This window comes from Sus scrofa, chromosome 7, assembly GCF_054392235.1.
Source record: "Sus scrofa isolate SSC_HxYL_T2T_F1_AM1 chromosome 7, Sscrofa_HxYL_maternal_Yorkshire_Landrace_v2.0, whole genome shotgun sequence".
In the NCBI taxonomy this organism is placed as follows: Eukaryota; Metazoa; Chordata; class Mammalia; order Artiodactyla; family Suidae; genus Sus; species Sus scrofa.
The window spans coordinates 64,588,009-64,601,536 of NC_139389.1; the positions used below are offsets into that span (position 1 = coordinate 64,588,009).

Consider the following 13,528-nt stretch of genomic DNA (forward strand, 5'->3'; position numbering starts at 1 on the left):
CAATATATATTAATTAATGGCTTAGAATAATATTTTGTCTGGTCTTGAAATTGTAATACCCACTTGCTATTTGTTCAAAGTGGTGAACATTAAGGGGGTGGGACCTGAGAATTGTCTGTCTTGGGTGCAGGCAGTAGGGGAGTGCATTGTTTGTAGAAACTTAATACACCAGTTATTCTTCTTTCAAATGACATGATAAGCAGTTGATTATAAACAATGTCAGTGATCAAACACATCTGCTTGCCAGGGCACTTGTTTCCCATTGCCCCTGCCATGAAGCCTGATCTTTCTATATGTGCTTATTTTCAAAATTTCTGTATTCTGTTTTCTTTCAGGGAGAACGGTTGGCTCTTTTTCAATGAATTAAGTACCTTGTTTACTTAAAAATCCTATGTTCATAATAATAGAACTGGATGAATTGTCAAAAGCTTAATAAATCTATTAGCTAAAACACATAACAAGATAGACTATTAACAGCAAGCCAGAAAGTGTAACATCCCATTGCAGCCAATAATCTCCACCAAGCAGAAAGCATGGACTTGATTACCGTGAACTCATTTTATCGTGATTAATCTTGGCATGGGTATGATCTTTACTATGTATACTTTTGTGTTGGTTTTGCTCATATAATATCATATTTGTGAAACTCATCTTTGATGTAAAGAGTTGTAATTCATTAATTTTCATTGGCATATCATAAATGTTATGATAATACATTTATCATACTGTAGAAAGATGTATTGTTTCTGGCTTGCATTTTTATTAGTAATACTGCTATGAACATTCTCATATGTGTCCTTTGTGTGAATTCATGCACAATTCTTTTGCATATATAATCCTGATAATCTTTTGCTACATCCTGATTCAGCTTTAGTAAATTCTTCCAAATACCTTTCCAACTGATTATCTCAATTATACTCCCACCAGTTATTTCTGACAAAGCACTTTGCTTGACATTATTGTTGTTGATATTCTCAATCTTCTAATATTTTCTGTGTTAGTGGTCATTTTTTAGAATTGCGTGGTAGTTTTAATTCATATTTTCTTGATGATCAATGTTGTATAAGACACTTAGGTCTGACATAAATATTAGTTACACCTGGAGATAATCATGTGCCTTCTATTCTTGAGTTTGAGTATTAGGTTCATCTTGTTAGTGCTTAAGTTAGGTTGGGGCTTATTGTTACAATTACCTTCAAGATCAGAAGCTTCAACTTCCTCTGGACTTAAGTAATGCTGAAAGTAAGGGCTGGTGCGCTGAAGAGTTTTACTCAAGTTTCTTCAATCTACCATAATCCAAGTGTTTTCTTGATAGGGTCTTTCTTTAGGATTTAGTTTGTCCTTTTCCTAGAAAGAAGCACATATTACTCTGAGCTTAACTAACCAGTTGATAGGGGGGGATATACCCAAGGCCATCTTCAGTCTTAGACCCTTTATGCTGGGTCTTTGTGGGGTAGGGGGCCTTTCTCAGCCATCCTGCTCTTCTCAGTGTTAGGAAAATTTTCTGTAATAGCTCTTCCTCAGAAGCAAAGTTGTTTGTTGCCATTTCCTAAACTTTTGTTCATTCACCTCAGCCATAAAAAGTGGGTTTATAAATTACAAACTGTGTCTATTTCTGTCTCTTCAGCAGAAGCTTTGACTTTATTCTCCTAAAAGTGGGCTGAGAGGAGACTTTACATATTAGCATTTCTAATCACACTATAAAGCATTATTCATTCAGTAGTTTTCCTATCTTGAAAATATCTATGGGAGTTCCTGTCTTGGAGCAGCAGAAATGAATCTGACTAAGAACCATGAGGTTGTGGGTTCAATCCCTGGCCTTGCTCAGTGGGTTAAGAATCTGGCATTGCCGTCAGCTGTGGTATAGTTTGCAGATGAGGCTCGGATCTGGTGTTGCTGTGGCTCTGGTGTAGGCCGGCAGCAACAGCTCTGATTAGACCCCCAGCCCAGGAACCTCCATATACCACAGGTGTGGCCCTAGAAAAGATATATATGGAATAGCTCTGCCACTTGGAGAGATAAAAGAAATTATGAAAATGAAATGGTAAAAACATTTGCTTTCAGTAATTTCCTCCTTAGCAGAATATTAAAAGCAAGCATCCTCTCATTGTTACAGGATAGACTAGGTTCATTTTCCCCTGCTTTTCCTTAGAAACTTGATAGAAATTTATTATACACTTGGCTTGACAAAAAAAATCATTGCTGTAAATGTTAAACAAAGCAGAAATCAACCTGCTTATTAGATTTCAGTGTGGACAACAGTTTCTTTAAAACCTGTCTTCTTCACATTGTAACAATACAGTCCTTATGAATTCTTAGGTTCAATACTCTGACAGAGTGAGGATGGAAAAAATGTCTTAGAATTTCATAAGATGTATGTTTATCTGTCAATATCTATTAGTGTTCTTTTTTGCTTTAGATAGGTTTCTTGTTTGCTTTGTGTGTTCCCATTTCTTTCTGTGTATGTGATTCCTCCCAATGGCCCATAGCCATTTTTCATCAGTTTTTATTGCTCTCTATATTCTGTTGTGAGTATATCACAATTTATTCATTTATTCTAATGTTGATGAACAGTTGGGTTGTGTCCAATTTCTGGCCATTGTGAATGATGATGTTAAGAGTATTCCTATGCATGTTTTTCTCTTTGAGATGCACTCTCCTTTTTCTAGGGCCTACAGCTGGAAGTAGAATTGCTAAGTTGCAGGCTATGCATATGTTGAACTTTAAAGTTATTGTCAATGTGGTCTTCACAATTTTTGTCTGATTGGTGTGACATCCAGCAGGGTATGAAAGTCATCATAGATCCACAACCTCACCAACACTGATAATTGGCAGGCTTTCATGTTAGCCAATCAGTCTATGATACAGTGGTATCATAGTGTGGGTTTGATCTGCTTTTGCCTTGTTATTAAAGAGCTTCAGTATGTTTTCATGCACTTATTGGCCATCCGGAGTTCAGCTTTTGCAAACTTTCTATTTATTCATTGGCCTTTGTTATCTAATGTACTAAGTAAAGTTCTTTATATGTTCTGTATAGTCAGCATTCTTCAGCTTATTTTTTCATAGCTTTTAAAAGATTCTAATTTTAATGTATATACACTGTCAGTGTTGTCTTTGACATTGTTTTGTCTCAGAAATCAGTCTCTTTCTCAAAGTCATAAAGAATATCTCTTATATTAGTTTTTAAAGATTTTATGTATTTGACTTTCACATTTAAGACTTTAATCTACCTGGCATTGATTCTCTCATAATCATATGAAGTAGGAGTCCAATTTGATTTCTTTTTCTTTGTATGGATAGTCATATTTCCTAGCACCAAGTATTAAAAATTCTGTGATTTCCCCACTGTCTGTTAGGCCACAATGTCCATATCAATCTTCTATGTATGTGTGAGTTTAATTCTCAAGCCTGTTCCTCTGTTCTGTTTGCCACATTGTCAGTACTTGCAGAAACAGCATACTTTTTCTGTTCTTCTTCAGTGGCATTTTGACTGGTTCAGCCATTGCATCTCCATAAAAATTTTAGAATTAGGAAATAAAAATTATTCATTATATCTATTTTAAAATACAATGTACATAGTGTACTAACATATATCCAGCCATCCTATTAATGTCTTGCTAACTCTAATTATGATTCATTAGTTATTATTAATATAGTCGTATTGGGTATTTTTATGTATGCAGCCCTATAACCTGTGATTATTAACAGTTTTTATTTTTTTTCAAATGCTGTGTCTTTTTTCCTCACTGAGATTTTGGGCTTATCTGTTGCAACACCTGGTTTCCTTAGCTAATATAAGATATGATATTTAGTGGGTCTAGTTAGATTTTGGAGGTCATAAAGAATATTTGGTGTAAATTTGGCCCTAACTCATAAACTCAGTAATACAGAATAAGAGAAAGTTTAGCTGCTGCCCTGGCTGTTGTTCATGCTGTTGTGTAGATGCTTTGGCTTATCCAGCAGATTCAGAGGACAACTGCTATTTCTGTGCTGGATAAGGATTCTAACTGGAATCTGTAGAAATATCCAATCAGAGAAGCATATCACAGAACTCTAGTTTATGGAACAAAGCTATACTAAGATCCATTCTTCTTGTGAGAAACATTCTCAGACTCCTCTACTTGTGCAGCAAGACCCCTTTAACATGTAGAAACGTACAAATGAACAAAGTCTGATTCTCTGTCCTAAAGCCAGTGATATTTTATACACATCTCTGGACCCATAGAAGATCATGATGAGTGATTGACTCAGGAAATAAAATCTGTGCCTGACTTAGAGTTTGTCTGGGCTCACTGACTGTCACCTGTTAGAAAAGAAATGCTATTACATTTTACCTACACACTCAGGCATGTGCCTGAAGGCTAGTGGAGATGAATCCCTCAAGTGGACACACTTTGTACAGTGTATCTTGAAGAAGTTCCAGAGGTGCAAATCTGGATGACTGATGGCAATGCCTAACCACATGACAGGAAGGTAAGGACAATTAAAATAATGGTTAGTGAGCTCCTCATAAAAGGATCCAGGTTTTATATGTCTAGAAATTTCAGAGTCAAGATAAAGTGAGATGAAATGTATATATATATATTTTCCTGTGTGAATGCTCACAAAAGAGTATGTATGGTGGAAGAAATTCTCAATAATCAGAGGGACAATTTGACCCATCCTGGTCAGCTTCTTTCACTGATTAACATAACATCAGATCAATATGCTCACAAGGCAGCTGGGATGAAGATCATTCTGGGATCAAACACCTTGGCCTTCACCCCACTGAGTCCAAATGGATCACTGTCACTGATGGGATGTAGTCTCAAAATTTCACAATCACTGTTATTATCTGTTATAACACTGTTTCCCTTGAGGATTGAGCAGTTGCCCAGTGGAAGTTTATGTTTAATGCCCTTCTTTTCTAAATAAACTCTTTTCACTTGAATCAGAAGTTATGCTGGATATGGGTATGTCTTCTCTGACCTCAGTGTTCTATGAACATTATCATTTGTGGATTTACTGAATGTTTGATTCACTATTATGATGTCATGCACAAATTTTTTTTGACCAACCATTCCATTTTACAATAACATCAATAATGCAATTAATATGGATGACAGAGTGGCTCAGGTCTGGGAGTTAGTTTGTCTTAACATAGTTTTCTCTAAAACACTGTTTTCATATAAATTTGAAGTGACCTTTTGAAGATTCAGCAATGGCATCTCTACAAGCTGTAAGCATATTGTCCTACAAAATGCAGTAGTGTTTCTTCCTGGATACAACTTACTGTTCTGGTGTTGAAGATTTGTAAGTGGTCTTACCTTACAATCCACTACAGATTTTTGTTTTCCATCACCAGGAGTTTGTACTCTTGTGGTTTAAAGGTAAAATTTACCCAGAAACAAAACATTATTTCCACCTAGTCCCTGTGCCACTTTGGGTCTCAATACCATTGAATCAACAAGGAAAGAATATGCTTATCATACTTTGCTGTATTTTTAATCCTAATTATTAAGAAAAATGAGGTAGAAAGGAATGCATTTTGAAAGCATGGGCTCCTTAGGTTTAACTGATCAACTCCTTTGTAACTTGTGATAATAGAAAAAAGCAGAAACACTAATGGCTGAAAAGACTGGGTAATAAAATTTCAGGTGCTGAGGTGCTGACTAAAGGAAAGGGTGACATGAAATATGTGGTGAGAAAAAACCTTACAAATATCAACCCATAGCCCTGTGAACTGAAATGCAGGCTTTAGTAAATCTTCCCTTCAAATACATCTATATTTGGACCTGTAGTTATATTTCCCTGTGTAATGGTGGTTAGGAATATTTTCCCTTTCCCTTATTATGGATATAAGCTTTGCCCTTTTATTCCGTAAATACTTTACATATAGTACATTTTGGATAATTGACTTATAAATTGATTTTCTATTTACAGAAATCTAAGGCAGAGTCTAGATTAAATAAGCAGAGAGTGGATGTCTCTTTGAGATGGGTACCATGACTGGTGGTACATTAGTTATCCTCTTTGTCTTTGTCTTCTGGTACTGATGGACATTTGTTATGCATAGAAAGCTATGAATGAAACTTTAGTAGCCAGAGTGACGGATATGTTGATTGACACTCATAACCTTTCTTTTGCCTTGTATTTCTAAGATTGGGATGCTAAATATTTCATTTTTTTCTGGACACCCTTAAAGTTAAGAGCTTTATGTAAATTAGGTATCAATTTATAAGTTAGAAGTGAGGTAAATCTATACTTGTGGGGCATTATTGACAGATAAGTTTGCTCTGACAGAAATGAATGTTAAGAGAAGTTAGAATTCATGTCTTAATGTTTAATTACCAATTTTATGTTACAAGAAAACCATGGCTGTAGCAGCACACTTAAAAGAGGTAGAAACTTTCCTAAACCCTGGGAGACAGAGTAGTGTCCTGGCTTCTTGATATTAGCTATAGAGGTGTGAAATTAAAGCCAAGCTTTGTGATAGTACATGTACTTTTTTAATTTTATTGGAGGATACCTGACTTATAGTGTTGTATTAGTTTCAAGTATAAAGCAGAATGATTCAGTTATAAATATATCCATTTTATCCCATATAGGTTATTACAGAATTAAATAGCTTTCCCTATGCTATACAGTAGGACTTTGTTAATTACATATTTTATATATATGTGTGTATATGTTATACATATCCTCCCAATTTTTTCCCTCTGGCCACCACATTTTCCCCCAGGGTAGCCAAAAGTTTGATTTCTAAATTTGAGTTTGTTTGCTTTATAAATATGTTGTTTTATTATTTTTATTAGATTCCACATTTGAGTGATATCTTATATTTGTCTTTCTCTGTCTGTCTGACTTACTTGACTTTAGCATGATAATTCCTAGGTCCATCCATATTGCTGCAAATGCCATTATTTCATTCTTTTTATGGCTGAGTACTATTCCATTGTATATATGTAGCACATATTATTTATCAATTCTTTATTCATTTATGTTTCTTCCATGTCTTGGCTATTGTAACTAGTGCTGCAGTGAACTTATGGGTATATATATCTTTTTGAATTATGGTTTACTTGGGACACATGCTGAGGCATGGGATTGCTGGGTCATATGGTAGTTCTATTTTTAGGTTTTTTAAGGAACTTCCATTCTGTTCTTCACACTGTTGTACCAATTTACATTCCCACCAATAGTGTAACAGAGTTCCCTTTACTCAATCCTCTCTCTCTCCAGCATTTATTGTTTGTAGACTTTTTTTTTTAATTTTATTTTCCCACTGTACAGCAAGGGGGTCAGGTTATCCTTACATGTATACATTGCAATTACAGTTTTTCCCCCACCATTTCTTCTGTTGCAACATGAGTATCTAGACATAGTTCTCAATGCTATTCAGCAGGATCTCCTTGTAAATCTATTCTAGGTTGTGTCTGATAAGCCCAAGCTCCCGATACCTCCCACTCCCTCCCCCTCCCATCAGGCAACCACAAGTCTCTTCTCCAAGTCCATGATTTTCTTTTCTGAGGAGATGTTCATTTGTGCTGGATATTATATTCCAGTTATAAGTGATATCATATGGTATTTGTCTTTGTCTTTCTGGCTCATTTCACTCAGGATGAGAGTCTCTAGTTCCATCCATGTTGCTGCAAATGGCATGATGTCATTCTTTTTTATGGCTGAGTAGTATTCCATTGTGTATATATACCACGTCTTCCAAATCCAATCATCTGTCGATGGACATTTGGATTGTTTCCACGTCCTGGCTATTGTGAATAGTGCTGCAATGAACATGCGGGTGCATGTGTCTCTTTTAAGTAGAGCTTTGTCCGGATAGATGCCCAAGAGTGGGATTGCAGGGTCATATGGAAGTTCTATGTATAGATTTCTAAGGTATCTCCAAACGGTTCTCCATAGTGGCTGTACCAGTTGACATTCCCACCAACAGTGCAGGAGGGTTCCCTTTTCTCCACAGCCCCTCCAGCACTTGTTATTTGTGGACTTATGAATGATGGCCATTCTGACTGGTGTGAGGTGGTATCTCATGGTAGTTTTGATTTGCATTTCTCTTATAATCAGCGATGTTGAGCATTTTTTCATGTGTTTGCTGGCCATCTGTGTATCTTCTTTGGAGAAATGTCTATTCAGGTCTTTTGCCCATTTTTCCATTGATTGATTGGCTTTTTTGCTATTGAGTTGTATAAGTTGCTTATATATTCTAGAGACTAAGCCCTTGTCGGTTGCATCATTTGAAACTATTTTCTCCCATTCTGTAAGTTGTCTTTTTGTTTTCTTTTGGGTTTCCTTTGCTGTGCAAAAGCTTTTCAGTTTGATGAGGTCCCTTGGGTTTATTTTTGCTCTAATTTCTATTGCTTTGGGAGACTGCCCTGAGAAAATATTCATGATGTTGATGTCAGAGAGTGTTTTGCCTATGTTTTCTTCTAGGAGTTTGATGGTGTCCTGTCGTATATTTAAGTCTTTCAGCCATTTGGAGTTTATTTTTGTGCACGGTGTGAGGGTGTGTTCTAGTTTCATTGCTTTGCATGCAGCTGTCCAGGTTTCCCAGCAATGCTTGCTGAATAGACTTTCCTTTTCCCATTTTATGTTCTTGCCTCCCTTGTCAAAGATGAATTGACCATAGGTGTCAGGGTTTATTTCCGGATTCTCTATTCTGTTCCATTGGTCTGTCTGTCTGTTTTAATAACCAGTACCACACTGTTTTGATGACTGTGGCTTTGCAGTATTTCTTGAAGTCTGGGAGAGTGATGCCTCCTGCTTGGTTTTTGTTTCTCAGGATTGCTTTGGCGATTCTGGGTCTTTTGTGGTTCCATATAAATGTTTGGATTGTTTGTTCTAGTTCTGTGGAAAATGTCATGGGTCATTTGATAGGGATTGCATTGAATCTGTAGATTGCTTTGGGTAGGATGGCCATTTTCACAATATTGATTTTCCCAATCCAGGAACATGGAATATCTTTCCACTTCTTTACATCTTCTTTGATTTCTTTGATGAAAGTTTTATAGTTTTCGGCATATAGGTCCTTTACCTCTTTGGTCAGGTGTATTCCGAGGTATTTGATTTTGTGAGGTGCAATTTTAAAAGGTATCGTATTTTTGTATTCCTTTTCTAATGTTTCATTGCTGGTATACAGAAATGCAACTGACTTCTGAATGTTCATCTTATATCCTGCTACTTTGCTGAATTTATTAATCAGTTCAAGGAGTTTTGGGGTTGAGTCCTTCGGGTTTTCTATGGAGAGTATCATGTCATCTGCATACAGTGACAGTTTGATCTCTTCTCTTCCTATATGGATGCCTTTTATTTCTTTTGTCTGTCTAATTGCTGTGGCTAAGACTTCCAAAACTATGTTGAAGAGCAGTGGTGAGAGTGGGCATCCCTGTCTTGTTCCAGATTTGAGTGAGAAGGCTTTCAGTTTTTCCCCATTGAGTATTACATTTGCTGTGGGTTTATCATAAATGGCTTTGATTATATTCAGGAATGTTCCCTCTATACCCACTTTGGCGAGGGTCTTGATCATGAATGGATGTTGGACTTTGTCAAATGCTTTTTCTGCATCTATTGAGATGATCCTATGATTTTTGACTTTTTTTTTTTGTTAATGTGGTGTATGATGCTGATTGATTTGCGTATGTTGAACCATCCTTGTGAACCTGGGATGAACCCAACCTGGTCATGGTGTATAATTTTTTTGATATGTTGTTGGATTCGGTTGGCTAAGATTTTGTTGAGAGTTTTTGCATCTATATTCATCAATGATATTGGCCGATAGTTTTCTTTTTTGGTGGTATCTCTGCCTGGTTTTGGAATGAGGTAGACTTTTTGATGATGGCCATTCTGCCTGGTGTGAGGTGATGCATGACTGTAGTTTTGATTTGCATTTCTCTAGCAATTAGTGCTGTCGAACATCTATGCATATGGTTTTTGGCAATTTATCTCCCTTGGAGAAATGTTTATTTAGATCTGACCATTTTTTGATTGGGTTGTTTGGTTTTTTCCTATAAACCTGTGTGAGATGTTTGTATATTTTGGAGATTTATTCTTTGGCAATTGATTCATTTGCAAATATTTTCTCCCACTTTGTAGGTTGTCTTTTTGTTTGTGGTTTCTTTGGCTGTGCAAAAGCTGTTAAATTTAATGAGGTCCTATTTATTTATTTATTTATTATTTATTTATTTATTTTCCTTACTCTAGGAGGTGAATATGAAAAGATATTGCTGTGGTTTACATCGAGTGTTCTGCCTGTATTTTCCTCCAGGAGTTTTATGGTATCCAGCTTTATGGATTATGGTCTTTAATCCATTTTGAGATTATTTTTGGTATGGTGTTAGACACTGTTCTAACTTCATTCTTTTATGCGTAGCTGTACAGGTTTCTCAGCACCACTTATTGAAGAGACGGTCTTTTCTCCATTGTATATTCTTGTCTCCTTTGTCATAGATTAGTTGACCATAAGTGCCTGGGTTAATCTCCGACCTTTATATCCTCTTCCATTGATCTATACATCTGTTTTTTTGCCAGTACAATAATATTCTGACAACTATAGTTTTGTAGTATAAGTCTGAAGTCAGAGAGCCTGATTCCTCTAGCTCCACTTTTCTTTCTCAGGATTGCTTTGGATATTTGGGGATTTTGTGTTTCCATACAAATTAAAAAAATTTTTTTATTCTATTTCTGTGAAGAATGCCATTGGAAATTTGATAGGAATTGCATTGAATCTGTATCTTGCCTTCAGCAATATAATCATTTTAACAATAAGGATTCTTCCAATTCAAGAGTATGGTATATCTTTCCATCTCTTTGTGTCTCTTCAATTTCTTTCATCAGTGTCTTATAGTTTTCAGAATATAGGTCTTTTTTCCCCCCTCTTTTGGTAGGTTTGTTCCTAGATATTTTATTATTTTTTATTGGTTGGTAAATAGAATTATTTTCTTAATTTCTCTTTCTGATATTTCATTGTTAGTGTATACAGAGATTTCTGTATGTTATTTTTTATTCTGCAATTTTATCAAATTCATTGATGAGCTCTAATATTTTTGTGGTATGATCTTTATTAGTATAGTTTACATATAGTAACAGGTCAGCTACAATCAGTAATACTTTTACTTTTTCCTTTTCATTTAGGATTCTTCTATTTTTTCTTCTCTAATTGCTGTGGATAGAACTCCAAAGCAATGTTGAATAAAGTGGTGAGAGTAGACATCATTGTCTTGTTCCTAATCTTAGTTGAAATGCTTTCGGATTTTCACCATTGATAATGATGTTGGCTGTGGATTTGTCATTATATGGCCCTTTATTATGTCAGGGTAGGTTCCCTCTATGCCTCCATTCAGAGGGATTTTTGTGGTAAATGGTGTTTAATTTTGTCAAAAGTTTTTTTCTGCATCTATTAAGATGATCATATGATTTCTATTCCTCAATTTGTCAATGTGCTGTATCACACTGATTGGTGGATACTGAAGAATCCTTGCATCCCCAGGATAAATCCCACCTGATCATGATATATGATCCTTTTAATGTATTGTTGGATTTGGTTGCTAATATTGTGTTGAGGATTTTGTGTATATTTCATCAGTGATACGGGTCTGTACCTTTTTTTTTTTTGTGGTATCTTTGTCTGGTTATCATGGCCTCATAGAATGATTGTGGGAGTGTTACCTCCTCTGCAATTTTTTGGAAACATTTCAGAAGAACAGTTGTTAAATGTTTGATAAAATTCACCTGGGAAGCCATTTCTTCCTGGAATTTCTTTTAAATTTTTTAATCATACTTTCAATTTCAGTACTTGCGATTGGCCTGTTCATATTTTCTGTTTTTTCCTGGTTCAGCCTTGGAAGGTTGTACCTTCATAAGAATGCATCCATTTTTTCTAAGTTGTCCATTTTATTGGTATATAGTTGTTTGTAGTAGTCTCTTACTATCTTTTGTATTTCTTTGGTGAAAGTTGTAACTTCTTTTTCATTTCTAATTTTATTGATTTGAGTCCTCCTCCCTATTTTTCTTAATGACAGTGGCTAAAGTTGATTAATTTTGTTTATCTTTTCAAAGAATCAGCTTATAGTTTCATTGATATTTTGTATTTTTTTCATCTCTACCTCATGTATTTCTGCTCTTTATGATTTCTTTCCTTCTACTAAATTTGAGTTTTTTATTTTTTTCTTTAGTTGCTTTAGGTGTAAGATTAGTCTGTTTATCTGAGATTTTTCTTGTTTCCTAATGTATAGCTATAATCTCCCTCTTAAATTTTCTTTGGCTGCATCCCATAGATTTTGGATCTTCTGTTTTCATTGTCATTTGTCTCTCAGTATTTTTAAATTTCCTCTTTAATTTCTGTACTGATCCATTGGTTGTTTAGTAGCATATTGTTTATCTTCTATGTGTTTGTATTTGTTGATTTTTTTTCCCCTTGTAGTTGATTTCTAGTCTCATAACATTGTGGTCATAAAAGATGCTCATTGTAATTTCAGTTCTCTCAAACTTAAGAAGGCTTGATTTTTGGCCCAAGATATGATCTTTCCTGGGGAATGTTCCATATGCACTTAAAAAGAAAGTATATTCTGCTTTTGGATGGAACATTCTATAGATATGAATTAAGTCTTATCTTGCCAGGTTTGTCTCCTTATTGATTTTCTTTCTGGCTGATCTGACCATTGATGTAAATGGGGTGTTAATGTTTCCCACTATTACTGTATTTTGTTGATTTCTCCTTTTATGGCTTTTAGCATTTTCCTTTTGTATTGAGGTGCATATGTTGGGTGCATATATATTTACAATTGTTAAATCTTCTTCTTGGATTGATTCCTTGATCATTAGGTAATGTCCTTTGTCTCTTGTAACATTCTTTATTTTATAGTCTATATTGTCTGCTATGAATATTGCTACTCCAGCTCTCCTTTGATTTCTATTTGGATGGAATATCTTCTTCCATCCCCTCACTTTCAGTCTCTGTGTCCCTAGATCTGAAGTGGGTCTCTTATGGACAGTATAAATGTGGGTCTTATTTTTTTGTATCCATTTAACTAGTCTGTGTCTTTTGGTTGGAGAATTTAATCTATTTACAGTCAGTTAATTATGGATATGTATGTACTTAGTGCCATTTTAAATTGTTTTTGAGTTTGTAATTTTAGGTCTTTTGTTCTTCCTTTCATCTTTTGTCCTCTTGTGATTTGACGACTATCTTTAGTTTTGTATTTGGTTTGTTGTGTGTGTGTATCTGTTGTAGTTTTTGGGTTTTAGTTCCCATTACATTTGTGTGTGTGTGATTTTTTTTAAAGGAATTTTGATATAAATTCCTTCTTTATTGAAACAATTGGAAATATGAGAATATAAAACATTTTAAATGTATTAGAGGATAAAAGATCACTGATTATAAGTTTTTGTTTTCTGAGTTCTAAAATAGGAACAAAAATTCTACACCTATTTAAATTCAATTTAATAAATAATAGTATATCCTTGCCTTTGTATATATTAAAACACAGGCATCTTGAATAAAGAATGTAATAGTCAAATTCCTTTGTTAGATTTGTTA

General features: G+C 34.9%; 1 long non-coding RNA gene across 2 annotated transcripts in view; it reads left to right on the forward strand.

Annotated features, from left to right (window-relative positions):
- Nucleotides 1-4,936, forward strand: part of LOC110261712 (uncharacterized) — a 71,749-nt gene extending 66,813 nt beyond the window's left edge. For both annotated transcript variants that reach the window (XR_014810510.1, XR_002346180.2), the window contains one exon: nt 336-4,936. This is a non-coding gene — a long non-coding RNA (uncharacterized LOC110261712). The remainder of the gene's footprint in view (nt 1-335) is intronic.
- Nucleotides 4,937-13,528: the final 8,592 nt, after the last annotated feature.